Source organism: Eschrichtius robustus, chromosome 3 (assembly GCF_028021215.1).
Source record: "Eschrichtius robustus isolate mEscRob2 chromosome 3, mEscRob2.pri, whole genome shotgun sequence".
In the NCBI taxonomy this organism is placed as follows: Eukaryota; Metazoa; Chordata; class Mammalia; order Artiodactyla; family Eschrichtiidae; genus Eschrichtius; species Eschrichtius robustus.
In genome coordinates, this window is record NC_090826.1 from 148,853,049 (window position 1) to 148,867,726 (window position 14,678).

Sequence of the window (14,678 nt, forward strand, 5' to 3'; positions counted from 1 at the left end):
AATAAAGACTATTACAAGAGACAAAGAAGGACACTACATAATGATCAAGGGCTCAATCCAAGAAGAAGATATAACAACTGTAAATATTTATGCACCCAACATAGGACCACCTCAATACATAAGGCAAATACTAACAGCCATAAAAGGGGAAATCGACAGTAACACAACCATAGTAGGGTACTTTAACACCCCACTTTCACCAATGGACAGATCATCCAAAATGAAAATAAATAAGGAAACACAAGCTTTAAATGTTACGTTAAACAAGTTGGATTTAATTGATATTTATAGGACATTCCATCCAAAAACAGCAGAATACACATTCTTCTCAAGTGCTCATGGAACATTCTCCAGGATACATCATATCTTGGGTCACATATCAAGCCTTGGTAAATTTAAGAAAACTGATATCATATCAAGTATCTTTTCTGACCACAACGCTATGAAACTAAGATATAAATTAAGGAAAAAATCTGTAAGAAATACAAACACATGGAGGCTAAACAACACACTACTTAATAACCAAGAGATCACTGAAGAAATCAAAGGGGAAATCAAAAAATACCTAGAAACAAATGACAATGAAAACACGACGACCCAAAACCTATGGGATGCAGCAAAAGCAGTTCTAAGAAGGAAGTTTACAGCTATACAATCCTACCTTAAGAAACAAGAAACATCTCAAATAAACGACCTAACCTTGCACTGAAAGCAATTAGAGAAAGAAGAACAAAAAACCCCCAAAGTTAGCAGAAGGAAAGAAATCATAAAGATCAGATCAGAAATAAATGAAAAAGAAATGAAGGAAAGGGCTTCCCCGGTGGCGCAGTGGTTGAGAATCCGCCTGCCAGTGCAGGGGACACGGGTTCGATCCCTGGTCCGGGAAGATCCCGCATGCCGCAGAGCAACTAAGCTCGTGTGCAACAACTACTGAGCCTGTGCTCTAGAGCCCGTGAGCCACAACTACTGAGCCCGCGTGCCGCAACTACTGAAGCCCACGCGCCTAGAGCCCGTGCTCCACAATGAGAGAAGCCACTGCAATGAGAAGCCCACGCACCACAACGAAGAGTAGCCCCCGCTCGCCGCAACTAGAGAAAGCCCGCAGGCAGCAACGAAGACCCAACACAGCCAAAAATAAATAAATAAATAAAAATTATTTAAAAAAAGAAATGAAGGAAACAATAGCAAAGATCAATAAAAGTAAAAGCTGATTCTTTGAGAACATAAACAAAATTGATAAAACATTAGCCAGACTTATCAAGAAAAAAAGGGAGAAGACTCAAATCAATAGAATTAGAAATGAAAAAGGAGAAGTAACAACTGACACTGCAGAAATACAAACGATCATGAGAGATTACTACAAGCAACTGTATGCCAATAAAATGGACAACCTGGAAGAAATGGACAAATTCTTAGAAATGCACAACCTTCCGAGACTGAACCAGGAAGAAATAGAAAATATGAACAGACCAATCACAAGTAATGAAATTGAAACTGTGATTAAAAATCTTCCAACAAACAAAAGCCCAGGACCAGATGGCTTCACAGGCGAATTCTATCAAACATTTAGAGAAGAGCTAACACCTATCCTTCTCAAACTCTTCCAAAATATTGCAGAGGGAGGAACACTCCCAAACTCATTCTACGAGGCCACCATCACCCTGATACCAAAACCAGACAAAGATGTCACAAAGAAAACTACAGGCCAATATCACTGATGAACATAGATGCAAAAATCCTCAACAAAATACAAGCAAACAGAATCCAACAGCACATTAAAAGGATCATACGCCATGATCAAGTGGGGTTTATCCCAGGAATGCAAGGATTCTTCAATATACGCAAATCAATCAACGTGATACATCGTATTAACAAATTGAAGGAGAAAAACCATATGATCATCTCAATAGATGCAGAGAAAGCTTTCGACAAAATTCAACACCCATTTATGATAAAAACCCTCCAGAAAGTAGGCATAGAGGGAACTTTCCTCAACATAATAAAGGCCATATATGACAAACCCACAGCCAACATTGTCCTCAATGGTGAAAAACTGAAACCATTTCCACTAAGATCAGGAACAAGACAAGGTTGCCCACTCTCACCACTATTATTCAACATAGTTTTGGAAGTGTTAGCCACAGCAATCAGAGAAGAAAAAGAAATAAAAGGAATCCAAATCGGAAAAGAAGAAGTAAAGCTGTCACTGTTTGCAGATGACATGATACTATACATAGAGAATCCTAAACATGCTACCAGAAAACTACTAGAACTAATCAATGAATTTGGTAAAGTAGCAGGATACAAAATTAATGCACAGAAATCTCTTGCATTCCTATACACTAATGATGAAAAATCTGAAAATGAAATTAAGAAAACACTCCCATTTACCACTGCAACAAAAAGAATAAAATATCTAGGAATAAACCTACCTAAGGAGACAAAAGACCTGCATGCAGAAAATTATAGGACACTGATGAAAGAAATTAAAGATGATACAAATAGATGGAGAGATATAGCATGTTCTTGGATTGGAAGAATCAACATTGTGAAAATGACTCTACTACCCAAAGCAATCTACAGATTCAATGCAATCCCTATCGAACTACCACTGGCATTTTTCACAGAACTAGAACAAAAAATTTCACAATTTGTATGGAAACACAAAAGACCCCGAATAGCCAAAGCAATCTTGAGAAAGAAAAATGGAGCTGGAGGAATCAGGCTCCCTGGCTTCAGACTATACTACAAAGCTACAGTAATCAAGACAGTATGTTAGTGGCACAAAAACAGACATATAGATCAATGGAACAGGATAGAAAGCCCAGAGATAAACCCACACACATATGGTCCCCTTATCTTTGATAACGGAGGCAAGAATATACAGTGGAGAAAAGACAGCCTCTTCAGTAAATGGTGCTGGGAAAACGGGACAGCTACATGTAAAAGAATGAAATTAGAACACTCCCTAACACCATACACAAAAATAAACTCAAAATGGATTAAAGACCTAAATGTAAGGCCAGACATCATCCAACTCTTAGAGGAAAACATAGGCAGAACACTCTATGACATAAATCACAGCAAGATCCTTTTTGACCCACCTCCTAGAGAAATGGAAATAAAAACAAAAATAAACAAATGGGACCTAATGAAACTTAAAAGCTTTTGCACAGCAAAGAAAACCATAAACAAGACCAAAAGACAACCTTCAGAATGGGAGAAAATATTTGCAAATGAAGCAACCGACAAAGGATTAATCTCCAAAATTTACAAGCAGCTCATGCAGCTCAACATTAAAAAGACAAACAACCCAATCCAAAAATGGGAAGAAGACCTAAATAGACATTTCTCTAAAGAAGATATACAGATTGCCAACAGACACATGAAAAAATGCTCAACATCATTAATCATTAGAGAAATGCAAATCAAAACTACAATGAGATATCATCTCACACCGGTCAGAATGGCCATCATCAAAAAATCTACAAATAATAAATGCTGGAGAGGTTGTGGAGAAAAGGGAACCCTCTTGCACTGTTGGTGAGAATGTATATTGATACAGCCACTATGGAGAACAGTATGGACGTTCCTTAAAAAACTAAAAATAGAACTACCATATGACCCAGCAATCCCACTACTGGGCATATACCTTGAGAAAACCATAATTCAAAAAGAGTCATGTACCAAAATGTTCATTGCAGCTCTATTTACAATAGCCAGGATATTGAAGCAACCGAAGTGTCCATCAACAGATGAATGGATAAAGAAGATGTGGCACATATATACAATGGAATATTAATCAGCCATAAAAAGGAATGAAACTGAGTTATTTGTAGTGAGGTGGATGGACCTAGAGACTGTCATACAGAGTGAAGTAAGTCAGAAAGAGAAAAACAAATACCGTATGCTAAGATATATATATGGAATCTAAAAAAAAAAGGTCATGAAGAACCTAGGGGCAAGATGGGAATAAAGATGCAGACCTACTAGAGTATGGACTTGAGGATACGGGGAGGGGGAAGGGTAAGCTGGGACAAAGTGAGAGAGTGGCATGGACATATATACACTGCCAAACGTCAAATAGATAGCTAGTGGGAAGCAGCTGCCTAGCACAGGGAGATGAGCTCAGTGCTTTGTGACCACCTAGAGGAGTGGGATAGGGAGGGTGGGAGGGAGGGAGATGCAAGAGGGAAGAGATATGGGGACATATGTATATGTATAACTGATTCACTTTGTTATAAAGCAGAAACTAACACACCAGTGTAAAGCAATTATACTGCAATAAAGATGTTAAAAAAAAAAACCATAATGGAAAAGAATATGAAAAAGAATATATATATGTATAACTGAATCACTTTGCTGTACAGCGGAAATTAACACAACATTGTAAATCAACTGTACTTCAATAAAATTTTTTTAAAAAGAGATAATAATAGTTTATTAACATGGCTATGTAGTATTGGTTTTAAGAACAGTTCATTGAATAAAAAAATATTAAATTCAGTACAGTAAGATAATTTGGAGTTTTCCCTCATAATATAGTTTTGCTGGTACTGTCTCAAATGAATCTTACCAGAAAATCTAGTCTATATTCGTTTCTCTCAAGACCTCAAATATCAAGAACACTAAAATTTTAAAATATTCATTATCATAAAGTCTTCCACTTCTTGTCCATTTTCATAAAAGTCAATGTGATAGGGCTTCCCTGGTGGCGCAGTGGTTGAGAATCTGCCTGCCAATGCAGGGGACACGGGTTCGAGCCCTGGTCTGGGAGGATCCCACGTGCCGCGGGGCAACTGGGCCCGTGAGCCACAATTACTGAGCCTGCGCGTCTGGAGCCTGTGCTCCGCGGCAAGAGAGGCCACAATAGTGAGGGGCCCGCGCACCATGATGAAGACTGGCCCCCGTTTGCCACAACTAGAGAAAGCCCTCGCACAGAAACGAAGACCCAACACAGCCATAAATAAATAAATAAATTTAAAAAAAAAAGTCAATGTGATAAACTAAACTTCTTAGAGATAACCAAATTATTTCAAGTTGTTCATTGTTAATCCTCTATTTTACATCTAAGAATAGTTTGAAGTACTAGGTATCATAACTTGTAACAGAAATAACAGTTTTATAGGTATAATTTTCCTTAAAGAAAAAAGATAACATATTCCCAATTACTGTTGCTCACATATTTGAAACCTAAAGTAGGCTCTCATATAAGATTCGTGCTACAAATTACAGAACAAGCACCGTATCATAGCAACCCAGCAATACCACTACAGTGACACGCTGAGGATGCAATCCAAGATTCTAATTTAAGAAACTGGCACAGAATGTAGGACATGCAGCTTTTTTTGGCAATACCCCTAGAACATTAATAACTAAGAGTCTAAAATCGGCTTTTATTTGAAACTTTAGAGGATCAAGCTTTTATAAAGTAACAATGGAAACGTTTATTAACAAATGATTCACAGCACTGTAACTAAATATGACTTAAGTAAGGGTCTATGATTTCATTAAAATTGAAAATGGTAGGAAAAATTGTAGATATCACATCTTAGGAATTTGAATACATGAACCCTACCAGTTTGATAATGCATTCTAATATACAAATGTATACCATTTTAAGAAAACCCCTAGAATACTATCTAAAACTTTAAAAAGCATAAATATTTACATGCTTTACTCAATTACCATTCAAATGCAAATACATTCACAACTACTACACTACAAAAGGGTTAAAATCTACTGCTCAATTTTTATTTCAAAAAATTATGTTACCTTTTGTTATCAAAACCACTTTAAAGATAAGAACAAGAAATGAAGATGAGCTAGTGGGGCATGTTATATAGATTTCTTGGAATGTAGAACCTTGAGAAGCAGAATACTGAAAAACAGTTTCCTAGAAGAATAAATGGAATATTGTGTCATCTGTTTAATTCAATTTGAATATAAAATCTGTTCATTAAATAAAGGTTTTTAGAAGCATCTTTGTTTCATTTGGGACCCTTGGGGAACAAGAAGTGTTAAAACAGACCTTTATAGATGGTTTCCATAGCTGTCATGAGGTTCCATCTGGCAGCTAACTCTACCTGCAACTCCTAAGAAACACCTGCTGCTGTGTTAGGAAAAGGATTACCTACTTTAACAAGGTGGTTCAAGTCTCTAGAGCAGGGCCTAAGGGCCACAAAACACCCCACCCACTTCCCTCCTCCATCTGACCAGAGACGGGCTTCAGCATGGCGGTGGTGCTGCAAATCCAAGGACCCTGAAATTATATACAAAATATTGTATATGATATTTTCTGAGAAGATGATGGATTCCTCTAATCAGATTTTCTAGGAGATCCATGTATAATCTCCCTAAAATTAAACACCAGTACTCTTAGAAGTTATTTCCTCTTCTTTTAACATAAGGAATTTTCATAATCAAGGTTTAAAATGATTTGATTCAGTATTTCCAAAAATAAAAAGTTTAATCAGAAACAATTCTAAATAGATTTTAATTTTTTTCTTTCAGAAACATGCTATTTATAGTATTCTATTAAAGTAAAAGTAATGGGTTATAGAACAACATACATTATATGATCTCACTAATGGGAAAATATAGGAAGATGTTCAAAATTTTAGAAGTTTCCTCTGCCTGGGGATTTTTACTTTCTATTCACTTGTTTTTAAGAGTGAGTCTGTAAATTTTTACAAAAATAATAAAGCCATTATACAAGAAATAGGGTAGTTAAGAATATGACATTTCTCACTGCATAGTCTTTAAATGACTTTATTTTAGAAAACCATGAAAACTGAGACTCACTCATGACTCACAGCAAGTACTGTATCCTAAAATAGTCATTCCTATTCCACAGGAGAAACTACTTTTCTAGATCTTTTTTTAAAAAAAAGTTCTCAAAATATCAAAATATGATTATGTGTAAGCTTATACAGGTGGTTCAAATTAAAAACAGAATTATCAAAATATATGAAATACCAAAATCAGTGCCTGGTTATCTGGTAGCGAAGTAAAACCTGTGTTATTTTTACCTCTCCTACATGAATGATAGAAATTTCCTATGAAGGAAATACGACTGTGAAAATTAAATGCACCTTAAAAGCATTTCATTGTTACATTTGCTACTTTATTTCCACTTTGGATTCAAATTTAGTCACAAATGTATGCAGAAAACTACTTAGAGAGATGACACATTGTCTAATTTCAGTTTTTCTCAGTTTTCAGGAGAACAAAATCAGCAAAGTGATAGATGAATTGGCCCAATTGACTTTTATATCCAAGTCTCAGTTATCTTGCCCCAATTTATTTTCCTCCCTTGAATTGGGAAATAATGATCAGAAAGACAGTGCTATGTTAATGTGATCATAGTATAAAAAAAAAAAAGTTTTCAAAAACTGTGTGTACATAGCTTGTGTATAGGAGAACAGAGAAGCAAAAATAAGTAGAATCTAATCAGTCTTGACATTCCATAATAATTCCATAATTCCTCAAAGCTGCTAATTACATATCATTATTACATATCATTATAACTTTAAGTGAGTAGAGACTCCAAATTATAAATCTAGCTCTGACACAAATGTGCTGAGTGATTAAAAGTTCATTTCATCTTGTTTCTCAGTACTCATTCATAAAACAACTGTTCTCCAATTTCTTCTTCAGAAAAACTTTACATTACTTTAAAAAGGGAAGAATTGTGCTAAAAGGGAGACCTGCAAAGATCAATGAAGCATTTTTATACCAGAAGAATTTAAAAAATAAAGATCCTCTGCTTTACAGGGTCTTAGAAAAACCTACTTTCAGTACTGGCCTACCTGCCCACGACCTAAAAGAAATCACTATCTCTCCTGTAAGGCTCTCAACTACAAATATTTCTCCTTTGTGCTGTTAGAAAATAACACGCTGATTTTGCTTTAGTGCAGACAATACATATCTTGGTTTCATATTACAGAGGACGAATCAATTGAGAAGATGAAGCTATAAATGACTTGTGCAAGAATATAACCTACCTGTTTTGGTTTCTTCATCAACAAAATGCTAAATTTGTATTTAACTAAGTTTGTATGTAAACTATTACTCAATTATAAATCATTATAAAATTGTGAATTACTGCATGATACAAAACGGTGTTTTTCTTTAAATCAATTTAATAGCGTTTGCTTCATTATTTCATTCAATAAATATTAAACCAAGTACTGACTGCCTTAATTCTGGGAAGGAAGATAATGGATCTCAGGTCCTGGAGCACTTAACTTATAAAGGCCAATTATATAAACAGCCAATTAAGTAACTAACCCTACTCATGAACCTGTCCCAACAAATTTTGTAATCTACCTCACACATATACCAAGAACATCTTGCCATTGCGCAATGTCTTATACACAGACATTCCACTGAATGGGGAACATATAATCCCATTTTGCCCAAAAGACCAAGTGGCCAGCATCCCAAACTCTGAACATTTTCTAATAAACAACGTTGAAAATCTTTTAATGAATGTGTAGAAATCATAGAAATTACCAATGGGCACTCTGTGATTCACACATCCAGAAGTCTATTTGCTGTTTATACCTAGGTTTCCAAAAGACATCTCAAACTTAAAATCTCTAAAATATAACTCTGGATTTTCCCTCTTTATCTGGTTCTTTTTCTAATGTATTCCTTCTCAGTGCTGGTAGACCTATGCAACTCAGCTGTCCGAGCTAAAACACCTGGGAAACATCTTTGGCTCCTACCTTTGCCTGTCCATCTCCCCCAAACAATTCATCAACAAGTCCTAGCTTAGTTATATTGTGAATACATCTCTTTCTCTCCATCTTTACTGCTACCACCCTAGCCCCAGCCATATCATGCCTCATCTAGCCTATTAAAACAACCTCCTAACTGATCCTCCTTCTAAAAATCTTGTTCTGCTACAATCCATTCTCCACCCAGCAGCTAGTGATACTTTTTTTTTTTTTTTTAATTGTCAAGCTTCCTGAAAGAGATGTCCATACTTACTGACTTGGCTTTCCCAATTTCCATTCACTCCTCACTTCTCCTTAGAGAAGTCTGGTTTCAAGTCTATCAATCCTCTGAAACCCCTCTAGAGTCACAAATGTTGCCTGAAGACCTCCAAACCCATGGAAACATTTCCATTCTTATTTGACTTGTTAGCAGCTCTTCTCACTGTTACTAGCCCCACCCCACTCCCAATTAAAAACATATTTTCTTCCCTTGACCGCCTTGTCTCTACTCTCTCCTGTCTTCCACTCAAGCTGTTGCTCCTTCTTCTTTGATCATCATCTAATGATGGTATTCCTTGCCCTCTTCTCATTCTATATACATTTTCAGTAAGCAGTTGCATCTCTTCAAATGCCACCTTTAATTTAAAGCTCCTAAATTTTTATTTTTAGCACAGATTTTTCTACTTAGCTCCAGACCCAAATATCTAATTTCCTACTAGACTCTTCATTTCCACAGGCACTTCAACCTGTCCCACATGTAGAACCATTATCTTCTCCCACATCAGATCTTCCACTCTTTTTCCCTTTCAGTAAATTGCTACCATACATCTAGTTGCACAAGTTAGAACTGTATCATCATTGATTTTTCCCTCTCACCAAGTCCCCCTGTGATACCACCTATCCCCACTTAGATAAGGCCACCATCATCTCTTGCCTGGATTACTGCACCAGCATTAACGAGTATTCTTCACTCTCATCTCCCAATACACTCTTCACACAACTGTCAGGAATAAGTGCAGGACATGGCATCAAGGCTGTTACCTAGACACTAATTGTTGCTCCAGTCTCTTCTCTAGCCAGTTCCCTATTATAATATTCTTTATCACGGCCACATATATTGCTGGCAGTTCCCAACATATGCTATGCTCACCTACCTCTGGGGTTGCCCATACTGTCCTTTAGGTGGACCTCTTAGAACCCATGTGTCTTGATCTAACACCTCTGGCCTTTCAGGTCTCAGCTTACCAGTCACCTTCTCCAGGAAGCTTTCCCTGATCTCTCTCCTCACATACCAAAACTGAGTTGGGTCCCTCACACACTCGCCTAGGCTTTCACTGCTTACTCTTATCACAGCACTTGTCTCTAATTGAAACCACCGGCTTACATGTCTATATTTACCCCACCAGACTCTAAGCCCCTAAAGACATTTAATTTCGAAAGAAAAAGCATTCATCCTTTTATTCACTTTACTGAGTAAAGTTTTAATCTCTACAATGGTTCACCTAAAATTTAAGCACTATGAACATCAAAGAGGAAAATATTTCTGTACTAGATTTTGAAAGCAAAGTATGTATCTAGTTTCACAGCAGGCAAACAAAATCTTTTTCCTCTGGCTAATTATAAGAAGAACGGTAGTACAAGTTAAAAAAAAAAAGCAAATATATAGAAAATTTGAAATTATATTTTATTTTACTATAGAAATTATATTTTATTTTACTTATGACTTCAACAGATGTTTATCTTTAGAAAAGTCTGTTTGGAAAATTATGTTTTAAAAAAACACCCAGTTTTGCTAAACCAAAATTCAGAGCTTATGACAAAAACTGTCTCATCCTTTTGACTTTATCAATTTAGAGGCACAGGATTAACTATGAGTTCAAATAATCATCATCTTCTGGTAACAGCTATAATTCTAGAATATCCGTTATCAATGAGTGTGACTCAAAGGCAAATCCCATTAAAAAGAGAAAATGTATCATTTTTGAAGCTACATTTAATATTTTATTATCCTGTACTACAAGTTAAGCCCAGTCATTAAAAAATTCTAGTTTCATACACCTAACATCTTTTTAACTATTGTTTATGCAGTTTCCTCACTAAGCAAAATCTGAGAGAGTATCTAAGAGCTTAAAAACCCTGTACTTCTTCTCCCTACCTTAAAGAAAGCTTTTCTGATGAAATGACAAGACAGCTATTTATTTAGAACAAGAGTGAAACTCATTCCCAATGAAAGCTAAACCAGAATGACTTCTGAGGTCCCATTCAGCACTGGAAGGCTCAACTAGATATAACATCACAATAAGGTTACAGTAAATGCAATTAGCATCGCCATTCCAGTAGGAGGAGTGAGTTCCCAAGAAATCCCTTGCCTTCAGTATCCAAGTTAGAAATAGGTTCTCTGAATTTTATAATGTGAACCTATCATATTTGGCAAACTACAAAAAAAAAATCCTAATAGATTTCTTTAAGATATCTGATCAAAATTGCAGGATTTCTAAAATTCACCATTACACGAAAAACCCACATAAACAAATTCCTTCAAGGAAAAGTTCAAAAAGATATATATAAAAAGTGGTTTGAAACTGCTCATTAGTGAATATCCTGCCCAGACAAGCAGAGCTTATTTCACATAAACCTAGCCTGTCATGTAAAACTCTTTCAGTAAAGCATTTAGGTTCCCTATTACATAATAATGCACTGAAAGTAATTATATATTTAAAATCTGTTCCTTTCATCTCCTTCAAGGACATCCTTATAAATAAAGATTGAACCTCAAATTTAGAAATTACTGGAAACTAGTTATTTCAGTTTACCCAATATTTATATACAGTTGTCGACATCTGGAAGTCAACCCAGTATTACTTTTCCACACAGACCTTACACAATACCTTTCCTAGAAATAAATCTATCAATAATGTTACACGTCACTTAAACCAGTCACTGGCAAAGCACAAATACAGCAGCAAACAATCCTTTGTTTCAAACCTACATTTACTATTTATTATCATGGTATTAAAAACCCAAAATTCATAACTTTGAATCAGATTTAGGCACAAATATATTAAAACAAAACACAAAACAGAAGAGAACCAATCTGCTGGTAGATAGCACAGAACACCACTGAAGGAAGCATAATCAATAACGGGGGATGTGTGTAGAGGGAGGGCCAACAGGTAATTTCTTAATCAAAACAGTGACTCCGCCTATATGACCACACTTGTTATGCACAGAACACTGTATTTGGTACTATAATAGGATATGAAAACACAGATGACTTCTGCTTTCACAAAAATTTTACCATCTCATTCTGGAGGGAGAACATCACTACATAACTGACACTGACTCAGCACAACAAATCAACAAATACAGGTATCATTCAAACTGGTTAGCAGAAAGGCCAAAGACAAAAGAGAGTTATGGAATATAAGCGGCCCCAGGTCCTTGCTGCCCTACCTTCAGTAAAAAACTGTGGTCAAGATTAAGATGATAGACGTAAAAACACTGACAAAAAACATTTCTTTTTCTTTTTTTTTCTTTCTAAAATGCCCTGTCTATTCTGCAAAAATCTGGAATACTTCACAAATCTGTGTGTCATCCTTGTGCAGGAATCATGCTAATCTTCAATAGTTTCAGTTTTAGTATATGTGCTGCCAAAGCAACCACAAGAAAAACATTACTTGATGCTAAATAAACAAGGCATGACCAAAAACAGTTATGATCAACATATCTCATCTGTTCAACACCTAATAGTCAACATATACACTAGTAATATTAGTTCTAAATCTTCAAGAGGCAGAACAATGCTGTGAACATATAGCAAATATCAGCTTTACATTCCAAATTGGTTGGGATTATCATGCTACCCTGAATGATGGGATTAAACCTAGGCAAACTGCTATCATATGTTCTCACTTTTACTTGACAGCTCAGCCACAGCTCCGAAAATCACAGAGAAAAACAAAAAACAAAAAAAAACTTGACCATCTTGTATCAAAGGATAATAGCTGAGTTTTAATTACGATAACTACAGCAAAATCTAATAGCATCAACTCGTCACACCTAAAATTCCAGAATCCAAGAGCACTATCCCCCTTCAGGAAAGTAGCTGATTAGCCATAGGGGGCAGCAAAGTTAAGAGAGTGAAAAGTAAATAGCACGAGGTGAAGTGAGGGCAGGAAATGTTAACAGGCTGGGTAATGAGCCGCGAGTATCCAGAGAAAAGGACAAAGTCTCAATTAATGAATTAAATCAATAGACAGATAATGCCAAACCAGTGATTCTCAACCCTGGCTGCATATCAGAATCATCCTGGGAGCTTTCAAAAATACAAATGCCTGCATCCTACCTTAGACCAATTTATTTAGAATCACTTGAGGGTAGGACCCAGGCACTGATGTTTTTTAAAACTCTCTAAGTGCACAGCCAGGGTTGAGAACACTGCTAAACACATAAAATAAAAATAAGCTAGTTTATATCCCCAGCTTTTTACAATTTAAAAAGTTAAAATTTTAAAAACACACAAAAATCTATTATTTCCCAAATGTATGATTTTTGTTGATAAACCTGTCTTTGTCATCCAAAGAGAGGCAATACCTCATCAAAGACTAATTCATTTTTGTGATTTTATCAAGGGAAAATATTATTCTTACAAGTAAAAATGATTAAACTGAAGGTCAAAGGGGTTAAACAACTAGCCCAAAGCAACTGTGACTCATCAATGATACAGGAAGACAGTTTAAGTGTACTATTTACAGGATGGTACTCTATCCCAGTGATCACACTATTTTACTTAAATACATTTTACTGGATTCTCACTTTACAGGCACTTCATAAAAGGATTCAAAATTCAATTAAGAATCAGAGGAGGTAATAACATTGGGGGAAAAAGAAATCTGACCCTAAATAGGAATTCTGAAGATGTTAAATTAGACTTAAATGGAAGTTTTTCCTTCATGTGAAGGCCAGCAACAGACACTATATTAATTTCTCTAGAAGTATATCCTTAAAAAGTTTTTAAAAATTTAAAAATAAGTCTACCAGAAGAAATATAATATTACTTCCAGAAGACAGTCCTAAAATAGGTAAAATGTTATATCCCTTTGTAAACAAACATTTTTAACATATTCAGATGAATTTCAACTCTCCTTTATTGCCACCCCAATTACTAAAACGGGTTTTGGGTTTAGACGGAATGAAATTAATTTTGAAAGAAATCTATAAACCTTAGAAGTTGAGTCAGTAGTGTCCCTCACCAGCACAGAAAAGTTAAGTTAGTTATGAAATTTCAAATCGTGTCATTGTTCTTGTTCCGGATACCCTAAAAGACCACATACATCAAGAAAAACAAAAATTTTTTTTTCCCTATAGGTAAGCAAAGCACTTCAAATGAGCACTACTGTTACTGGACTAAATACCTCCAGTGGGACCCAGCTTCTAAGAATACACCAACAAAGAAACTGAGGAACCTTGGTAAGTTCTTTACCTCATCTGAAGGGGACTTCAATCTCAAAGCCAGTTTCATTCTGTTCTTTGCCATTTACTGGCTGTCTCCCATAAGAAATGCACATCTATACAATTCTACTGGTTAATTCAATTTCTCTGCTTGATAAAAAACTTCTAACTACAACTTTCAATATTTTAAATAGTCAGTCTACCCTATTTCCACATCCACACTTATGCTGATGTTACAGCTTCACCTCATTTCACATAAATCATATGTGAAAACTGATTATAAACAAATTATACATTAAGTACACTAGCAAAGTTTACTATTTATGTGAATCCTTCATTTAGAAAATATCTTTGATCTGGATTTTCAAATATCAAAGAGAATGGGAACTAACATTCTTTGCCTATTTTTAGGCACTAATTACGTTATTTCACTTAATCCCCCAAATCCTGGGGAGATAGAAGGTATTATCCCCATTTTACAGATAAGGAAAGCAACTCAGAAAG

The 14,678-nt window shown here is 35.6% G+C and overlaps 1 protein-coding gene and 1 pseudogene across 1 annotated transcript in view; both read right to left on the minus strand.

The window, feature by feature from the left end:
• The window catches only part of PPP2R5A (protein phosphatase 2 regulatory subunit B'alpha), an 88,772-nt gene that overhangs the window by 69,783 nt on the left and 4,311 nt on the right, over positions 1-14,678 (minus strand). The window lies entirely within an intron of this gene.
• LOC137763137 (U6 spliceosomal RNA) lies at positions 12,284-12,382 on the minus strand (annotated as a pseudogene).